This window comes from Schistocerca americana, chromosome 5 (genome assembly GCF_021461395.2).
Source record: "Schistocerca americana isolate TAMUIC-IGC-003095 chromosome 5, iqSchAmer2.1, whole genome shotgun sequence".
NCBI classification, from domain to species: domain Eukaryota; kingdom Metazoa; phylum Arthropoda; class Insecta; order Orthoptera; family Acrididae; genus Schistocerca; species Schistocerca americana.
In genome coordinates, this window is record NC_060123.1 from 375,819,485 (window position 1) to 375,829,715 (window position 10,231).

Genomic DNA, 10,231 nt, shown 5'->3' on the forward strand with positions numbered 1-10,231 from the left:
CTGAACACTTCAGTAATATGATGTTGATGTTACACTGAAGAGGTAGAGAAGACAAAAATGTCATTGGGATAAGCGGAGCAGAAGTCTAATCCTTGTAGCATGAAGTCGGTGAACTTTTGGGATGTTTGCACTGCATTTTGTAGCCCAAACATAATGAACTGACTCTCAAAATGGCCAAAAGGCTTCTTTTGTACATCCATTTCTGCCACCAGAATCTGTGTATATGGCTTTGTGCAGTCTAAAACACTGAATATATTTGTGCCACATAATGCATAATTATAGTCCCAAAATAAAGGTATTGGGTAATGATCAGTGACAGTTCTAGCAGTCAGGGTCCACTAATCATCACGAGATTACCATGTGCCACTATTTTTTAGCACTAAGTATAGTGTTGACTACCTTGGGCTACTCAATGGCTGCATCAGACATTCACAAATCATGCGGTCAAATTCTGCATTTGCTATGGCAACTCAGTCTGTCCCAAGTGGCGAGGTCTGCAGGAGACTGGTGGGCCTTCTGCAGTCTGTAAATGATGCACTATGTCATTGGGCATATCTTTCTGTGCTCACAGATGTCTAATCACTGCTGGGAATCTCTTCAATAAGTCGATGTACTTGCTGCTAGTGTCTTGCACTATTTTAGCTGTGTGCACTGCTGCGTCTCGACAATAATATGCAGCTGTTTACCAGTGATGCTGTCGAAAAGCCACATATTTGGCATATTGAGAAGCAGTTGATAATATATAAAAAAAATTCATGCCCATTATGGGTTCCAAAATGTCTGTGATAGTGAAACTCCACGTAAAGTCGCCCCGCAGTCAAAGGCTCAAGCTGATTAGTAACATTCCATATTTTGATATAGTTGAATTGTTGGTGGCAGTCAGACAGGAGGTAGTGCATGGCCGCTTGCTGTGCAACTTCGTACATGAGATCATAAATAAATCACAACCAGTATGTATGAGATATTTCTGCTCAGACTTAAGGCCAGTTCACACTGGCAGTCACATCATGTCCTGTCTCCTTCCATCAAAACATTCTGCAATGCATTTCAAATGGCAGCATCCACACTGAATGTCCCATCATGTCACATCACAGCACCAGCAAGGTTTCTCTGGAGGAAAGTTTTGATGGCTGACATCATGTGTGCATTACTGATAACATGACCCACAAGCTCATTTTCTGCCTATGCACGATCATGGGCAGATCTCCATATTTCGTTTCATCATGGTTTTCATGGATATCAGATGTCTGTTGCTTGTTATTTGCTATAAATTGTTTCATTTCATTATTTCTTTTGACAAAATTTATAATCAATGAAGACATTAATTGAAGCAGTGAGTCAGCAGTTGGAACTATATAACTTAAGTGTACCAAATTAGTTGCCCTCTACTACACTTATAAAGCGAATTTTTATAGATGTCAGTTCCATATTTAATATTTTACAATGAAATGTATTGCAACATGACTACAACTTAAATTCAAAAAAGTACTGTGGGTAGATTGATTAATGGATGGGATTTATTTGTATGTTGTCAGGCATTTTTAGCGTTCTGTAAAGAAATGCACTGAAACCTTCAGAGACTGAAACTTGTTTGTTTAAATATTATTTGAGACACTCCCATTTATTGCTAAGCAGCTTTATGAATTTCATGAATTATGTATGAAACAGTATGCAGGCATCAATGATCAATATTTATGTGGTTTTAGTAGCTCACTCAATGCAAATAAGGCACTTGAACTACTAAAAGCCAAATACAACTTGTAAAGAAAACCTATATATCTTGAATGGAAAGGTATTGAGGGAGATATGACCCGCGCACAAAATTCTGCACTGGACTAGCAACAAAACTTAACCTTAAATCAAATTTTCATGGGATTTGATGGCAGCTCTTAACACTATGTCCCTTTTAGTAATTGTCGGAGCAATTTGACATAACAAATGAAAAACTAACACTTCCACTTTCCAAAACATAAATTACAGATTTCTCTTCCTCAAGCTCTTTGTATAATGTGTGAAATTCCCCTTCTGTACCACATAATGACTTTTTTTGGACCCATGCATTTCCTTTGTGTTGATTTGTGCTTCCATCTCCCTTCTCTAATATACAAGCAATCCCCGAAAACTATTTGAGCACAATAAATATTATCTTTGTACAAATATGGACTCTGGCATCTGCACGTATAAGCTGCCATGTTGTGTATGTGCACTTCAAGCATAACAACAGTTGAAAATCATCTAGCAAAGATCGCAATCCCCATGAAAAGAACAGTTGAGGACAGCAATGCAAGTTGAGATTGCGTGACTTGAATTGACTTCACGTGCTGTGATGTGACGGACCGTGTGAATACACCTTGACGTTATGGTACTGTGACATGACAGTGCCATGACAGACAGTGTGAATTGGCCTTTATGGTCACTGATGAATAGATGCTGAGATGACGCCTGGTGAACAGTCAATGCACCTACATCAGATTGCCACCGGCATTTGGGTGTGAGCAGGGCACTTGCTTGCCCAATCCCCAGATATCCTGCAATACCAGAAAATAGTGGGCTAGCCAGTAGCTGATGTCGAGAAGTGGCAGATGAGTGGCTCCTCGATTGCGATTGCGTGTGATAACGACCCCGGCCTCTGCTGCGGTCAAGCCAAGTCAGTAATTCTTCCATCTTCTTGGTCAATGAATCCACTTTGGTGGACAGCATGTCATCATTGGCTCTTATTACTGTGAGCAACAAGCTGTTGTACACTACCACCACTGTACTCACTGGAGCAGGCGTCTAAGCATAAAATATTTCGTCACTTAACTCCACTAAGATTCTAAAGGCATACTTGTTTGTGATACAATAATGGCTTTCTCCTGGAGTGGCAAGCAATTGTTCCATAGCATATGCAAAAGACTGTCAGGCACAGTTCCTGTAGTTACATTACTCTACAGGTGTCATAAGTATTGTGAGGGTCTTCCACTGCCAATGTCCTCTTGGGTTAGGACATGTCATGTTCTTCCTGTGAAGCAGAAACCCTTCATATCACTTCCATTTTTAATTTCTTATATCTATCCGCTGTGGGCAGGTGGTGATCACATCTTTGATCTACACTGCTTACTTCTGATCCAGCTGGCTCGCAACAGTTGCAAATTTAGTTGCGTCTGCCATTATTGTGGCATAGAGAAAACTCGCTTCAACCTGTGCAAACCATAAAGCCAGGTTATGTGGCCAAGAGGATGGCAAACCCACAGTGAGTCATGATACTGAAGGCATGGAATCTGATGATGCATCCATCATGTCGAATGTGGGTCCTTCCTGTGATACAACGTGGCTAAATCACACCAACATTGGAGTAGCCTGATGTCTGTCATGTCTGAAAAAATTACTTCATGTGTACTATTAGCTGGTGATACAGCGAAAGAGATTCTTCACAGCTGGGTAACAATTTATGCAAATGTACAGAGAGTTGGTTAATGATGAATGTTAGATTGAGGCATTTTACATGGGAGCACTGTCAACCCAACAACTAGAACATGTAATAGTCAAAAGAAACTCTATAAGTAGTAAACAGTGGAATAAGAAACCATTCAAAGAGTAAGTGCTCAAGGGCCATAGAATACAGCGCCTCTGGCAGTTGGCGCAGAAGCACTTGGACAGCGAAAACCACACAACTTGCACTGCATTGTAGAGTAACTTCTGTCTGCTATATATTCACAAATGCACATAATACATCTTATCTGTATCGATTATAAATTATTGTCAGTGTGGTTACACCAAATGTACATTACTCCCATTCCAATTAGATGGAGTGGCTACATACACAAAAGTGAAAATGAACTCCCATACTTGCATTAGTGCTACTCTCTTTGAATGCTGTTTTTCAGTAGTAGGCGTGGAAATGTACAAGTAACAGTTCTCACCATGTACACACCACCAACAGCCAATGTTTTAAAGTTAAGTAGCCAATTACAGAGGGTTCAAGTAAGACTTAGTAGAAACTCATAAGTTATTTTTGCGTGGAAATTTCAATATTAATTTCATCTTGGTAGTTATGATCGAGGAGCTCCTAGAGTTACTGATGTCCAGCCTTGGTTTTATGCACATTTGGTGAATGATTTTGCAAAAGAATAAGACATGGGAAAATGTTTTGCCTGTTCAATTATTTCTACAAGTTTGTGTAGAGTTGTTTCCATTTTGTATTTCCAGAGAGTTTTACAGAATTATATTTGTTTAGATGGACTAACCTTTGACATAAATATGGTAACTGGAGATAAGTCTTAACAGATACTATCTAAGGCATGAAAATAGCCTCACAATGAGCGGACATAACTTGTACAGTCATACAAGAATTAGGACTTGACCCTCTCTTGTTAACATAAATTATATTAATGCTCATATACTCTATGAAACACAGTGTATAAAATTCTACATCTACTTATACATCAACATCTATATTCTGCAAACCACTGTGAGGTGCTAGGCAGAGGGTATGTCCCATAGTACCAGGTATTCGGGTTTTTTCCCATTCCATTCACATATGGACGGTAGGAAGAATGATTGTTAAATGCCTCTGTGAATGCTGTAATTATTATAATCTTATCCTCTCATTTCCTATGTGAGTGATACATAGGGGGTTGCAGTATATTTCTAGAGTCGTAATTTAAAGCTGATTCCTAGAGTCATCATTTAAAGCTGGTTCTTGAAACATTGTTAATAGGGTTTCTCAGGATAGTTTACATATATCTTCAAGAGTCTTCCACTTCAGTTCCTTCAGTACCCCTGAGACACTTTCCCATGGATCAAACAAACCTGTGACCATTCATGCTGTCCTTCTTTGTATAGTTTCAATATCTCCTGTTAGTCCTATTTGGTACAGGTCCCACACATTTAATCAATATTCTAGAACAAGTCGCATGAGTGATTTGTAAGCAATCTTCTTTTTAGACTGATTGCACTTCCGCAATATTTTACCAATAAACCGAAGTTTATCATCTGCTTTACCCACAACTGAACCTATGTGATCATTCTATTTCATATCCCTACAGAGTGACAGAGTGTTAAACCCAGGTAATTGTATGAGCTAGCTGATTCCAAAATAGTGACTCAATGATATTATAGTCATAGAATACTACATTTTTGTTTTTGTTTTGTGAAGCACACACTTTTACATTTCTGAACATTTAAAGCAACTTGCCAATCTTTGAACCACTCTGAAACCTTATCAAGATCTGACTAAATATTTATGCAGCTACATTCACTTCATTGCAGTACTTCACCATAGATAACTGCCTCATCTGCAAAAAGTCTGAGGTTACTATTAATATTGCCTGCAAGCTCATTTCTATACAATATGAACAGTGGAAGCCCCAACACACTAATTCCTTGGGTTCCAGCTAAACTGGAGTCAACACATGGATAAACTAAGCAAGCAACTCAGTTCTCAACATGTTATGCCCTCAGAAACATCGCTCATTGTGTTGATCTAAAGAGAAGAGCTCTGGTTTGTTTTGCATATTTCTACTCTCTGTGGTATGGAATTATCTTAAGAAACAGTTCACATAAAGTAAATGGATTTTTTTAAGCAAACATGAGCTCTAAGAATATTATGTATAGTAGATAACAGTGCCTCTTGCAGACCCATTGTTAAGAAGCTTGAAATTCTTATACCGATTTCCCAAATAATTTACTCCTTTGTAGTGTTTGTTGCTGATACCAAAACTCAGTTTTGGCTCAACTACGTTATAGCCTGCACAGTCAAAATACAAGACACAAAAATTGTATTTATGTAGACTTTGGCTCCTTGTTAAGGGCCCAGAATATTCAACAAGCTGCAAGGGAATGCTAAACCCTAATCTTCCTTCCTTCAGCAAGCCCCAATCTAACATAAAGCAAGAAATAGGGAACCCCCCACCGATTCAAAAAAAAGCTTAACCATATTTCACTAGCCACTCTTTCTACAAATTAGTTGCATATCTGGATTTAAGGACTGAAAATTTTTGTTAGTTCCGTAGCGAGTTGTAGTGTTTGTTATAAGGTTGTATGAAAAGTAATAATTATGTATTATAAATATGCCTCAGTACTTTTCTTTTCAAAATACTATTTTAATCAAGTAAATATTAAGCTACTAACAGCAGATAAACGGCTGCTTTATAATAAGACTAAGGAGGCAGCAGTGTTTTTCAAAGTAGCAGCTTCCTTACTAATCTAGCATACCAACCACATTTGGTCAGAAATGCACAAAGGAAGAAGCAGATGTAGCAGAGCCACCCACAGGCAAGTGCAGATGTTATGCCTTACAAAACACAATACAGCTATTGCACATTGTGAGGTGAGCTGGCCAAGCAAGATGTTGAAATAGTTAACACGACAGCACCTATGTTGAAGAAGGCGGAAGCCTTTCCACACCAGCAACCATGTAAGTGTTAAGTATATTTGCCACAGGGCATAGCAAAACCCCCACAAGTGCAGTCCTTGAGTGTATAAATACCTAGCCACTTTTGTACTGTGATCATCTTGTGTTAGTATTGCAGCACTACTATCATGGGGCAGTGACGCTTGGGGTGCAATCTGGGATGCTGTACTGAGTCCGCGGTTTGACTTCATGTCAGGGCAGCCTGCCCTGAGCACTAGACACAGAGCAGCCACAGTTCCAATCAAGGCATGGGACGTAGCCTGCCAGCCACAGCACTACTACAGTGAGTTATGGCCAATGCAGCGTCAGAGACTTCAGTTTCACCTTGTCCGCCACTTCCTTAGCTGTCCACTCTGGAGGACATCACTCACAGAAGCAGTGGCATTACACCACTGCTCAGCCATACTGCGCTCTGCCAACATTGTGGGACATCATGCATTCTCACACACAGGAAGCAAATGGATGACTCGGCCACCCTGCAGCTGCTTGTAATGAATCATCACGAAGGGCTGTAGAAAAGGAATTTGAAAAGCACAAAAGTAGTTTACTGACACCAGTCCTCTTTCAGTAATTTACGTGATTGAATTTAGAGGGCATAAGTGTTAATAGTATGAAGCAGTATATAGGTAGTTTACTATTAGTACAGTGCACAGATTAAATTTCTTTGACATCCATGTCAAATGTTAATGTATACCTTGACTACCGTATTTACTCGAATCTAAGCCGCACTTTTTTTCCGGTTTTTGTAATCCAAAAAACCGCCTGCGGCTTAGAATCGAGTGCAAAGTAAGCGGAAGCTCTAAAAATGTTGGTAGGTGCCGCCACAACTAACTTCTGTCGTCGAATATATGTAACGCTACGCAGGCACCAAAACCTCTGCGTCAGTAAATAAATAAAAAAAAGGTGGAAGACGAGCTTTTTTTTTCTCCGCCCCGAGTTTCGACCACTGCATTTTTATACATTATCCAACGAAGTAAATACAAATTCCGTATTGTTCCTCTTCGAACGTAACAGCATTTCAATGTACTTCGAAAATCCGACTGGCAAGACTGGGATATTTGTCAATATGGCCAACTCTGCTTTCTGAATTTTTTCCTAACTTTGAGAAGAAATCGTTGCTAATAGGAACTTTTATGAATTGTGAATCACATACAGTATTCTCTTCACCATAAGAATAATACGAATATAAACATTTTGCCTTCGTGTTTGCTGCTATCTTATTTAAATCCTGTCCGCCTAATAAACTACGAAACTAGAGTGAGATAACAGCAGACGCGGAAGAATATACATACCATGTCATGTTTATATTCGTATTATTCTTATGCCTAATAGTGATACAGTCAGAAATGAAGCACGGCAATTGACTAGATTTTTAAATCTAAAATGACTCTAATTTCTGGGCATAATGTAATGTACTAAAGAGGCGTCTGCAAAGATTTTCAAACGGAAAAAATTTTCCCTAAATTCTCGTTCAGAACATCATCTATCATACACAATCTATTACTTGGTTCCTGTTGATCATTATCAAAGAAAGCAGCAGTGTAAGTAGCAACGAACAGCAATCTCTTGCCATTGTTTCGCTAATGAGACGATTCCTCTCTTTGTTTTTTTTAAATTGTAAGCGGCGGTAGCGTGCACAAAAGCAAGCCATGCCGCGAGCGGCGACAGGCCGTAAACCCTCATTTTCAGAATGCGACAAACAATGCATGACACAGTACAGTAATGCATTTTCAGCTTTGAGTGACGGAAACACCTATAACAAAGAGAACTGCGCTTGTCAGATCAAAGAAAAATAAGCAATCAATTCAAACCAGACGAAGCACGTGAAAAAGGAAGGGTACCCGTATAAATACGGACGGAGCGCCTGACGCATAACAACGGCTACCTGGTAAAGCTTAACTGCTAAGCTTACGACTCGAACCAAACTACTACAGCAGTATCGTCATTCATTCAACCTAAATTGTGTCTCATATTACAATGGGCCAACTTTGTTTCGATTTGGAAGTGCGGCCTAAAACTTTTCTCTCCCCTTGAAATTAGAGTCTCCGATTTCAGGTGCGGCTTAGATTCGGGAAAATTTTTTTCCTCGATTTCGAGTCTCATTTTTCAGGTGCGGCTTAGATTCGAGTGCGGCTTAAATTCGAGTAAATACGGTAGTTCTACATCCCTGAAGGGTCTCCTTCTTGATGTAGTACATGGGACATGAGTGAATAAATGTCACCAAACAGCTGAAAATTCTGTAATAGATCCTAAATCAACAATTTTTCAGGTACTTTGGTGTGGATTCCATAGTATTAGTTAATACTGCAGGTGGTCCACAGTTGAACTGTTCATACTACACCCTGGCCAACAAAAATTTTATGGGTTGATTATCACTGGCAACAAAAGAAAAAAAAATATTTTTAATGTTTCCTGAACTTCATGAGTCAATTTATACTAATTTTGGGTCGAGAAAAATGAATATGACAAAATGAAAAATTTTCCTTAGCTCTAGTTTCTGTGATACGCATTAGGTGGAAGTATTTCATATTAACGGATTAAGAGAAACAGATATATTTTAATTACATATACTAATAACGATGAATGTGTGTGATGAAGCAAGGTGGGATACTTTTACTTTCTCTTGTTTTGCCATCTGCCTCCTTAAAATTCAATTTTTCACTTCTGACTAATTACCGTTAACATACATGAGTATAATCTTCAGTTTCATAAAAGAGAAAGGTCGGCCCTCAGTTTTAAACAATATAACAGATCTAAGTTTGTGCTTAGTTTTATGTATGTAATTGATTTTCTAATTTATTTTGATTACTCCTAGTTAATATCTCTATTCGAAAACTTGTTAGCAAAACCAGCCCTTCATTAATTCCAAAATAATTAACAGTTTTGTCAAAAGTATTGTTATGTAACTCTATATGTTAATTTCATCATTTAAACAAATAATTTGGCTTTACCCTTGTAGAAGAAGAAACTGTTAAAAAGACAAAATTTTTTTATCTATTCAATTAATTTAATGAGTTAAATTTTAATTGTAATTTCTGTAAATTTAACTTCAAACAATGTGTAGTTTCAGGGTCTGTTATTAATGATATAAAAGGCCCCATTTTTGGCCACGATACAGTCAGTCCATGGCCGAGTTTCAGATGAGAAACCTGTGTTGGTTAGAACAACAACAATGCATCAAAGTAACTGTGAAATAAGTGTAACACAATTAGGCTGTGTTAAAACAATGACAGTGCCTGTTCCATATGTACCTAATTATTCTGAAAGAACTGTGAATTATGTGATTATGTTTTTTACTGCTCATAGATATTAAACTGGAAACTATTGTAGCAGTATGTGGATGTTCATCTGAAAACTATTAATGAGGCTTATCGAAAGTTAAACAATACTGCACTCATCATCACCATAAACTACTTGTTGATTTAGCCACATCCCTCTCTCCACTGTCATCCTCTTCAATTCTTCATACGATTTTATCCCCATATCTACTTTGATGTTATTAAAATATGTTGCTCCTGGCCTGCCTCTTGGTTTTTTCCCTAAAACTTTTCCTTCAAATACATTCTTTAGGAACTGGTTGTGTCTCATTATGTGCCCTATCATTTTTGATTTTCTTCTTCCTATATAATTTAGCAGTGTTCTGTTCTGATTCACTTCTCTTAAGACCTGTTCATTATTTTTTGTATCGACCCAGTCTTTCTGCTCCCGGGATTGGAATGACTCCTTACCCTCTCCCTTAAAACCCACATCCTTTCGTCTTTCCCTCTTTCCTGATGAGGCAACAGTTTGTTGCGAAAGCTTGAATTTTGTGTGTATGTTTGTGTTTGTTTGTGTGTC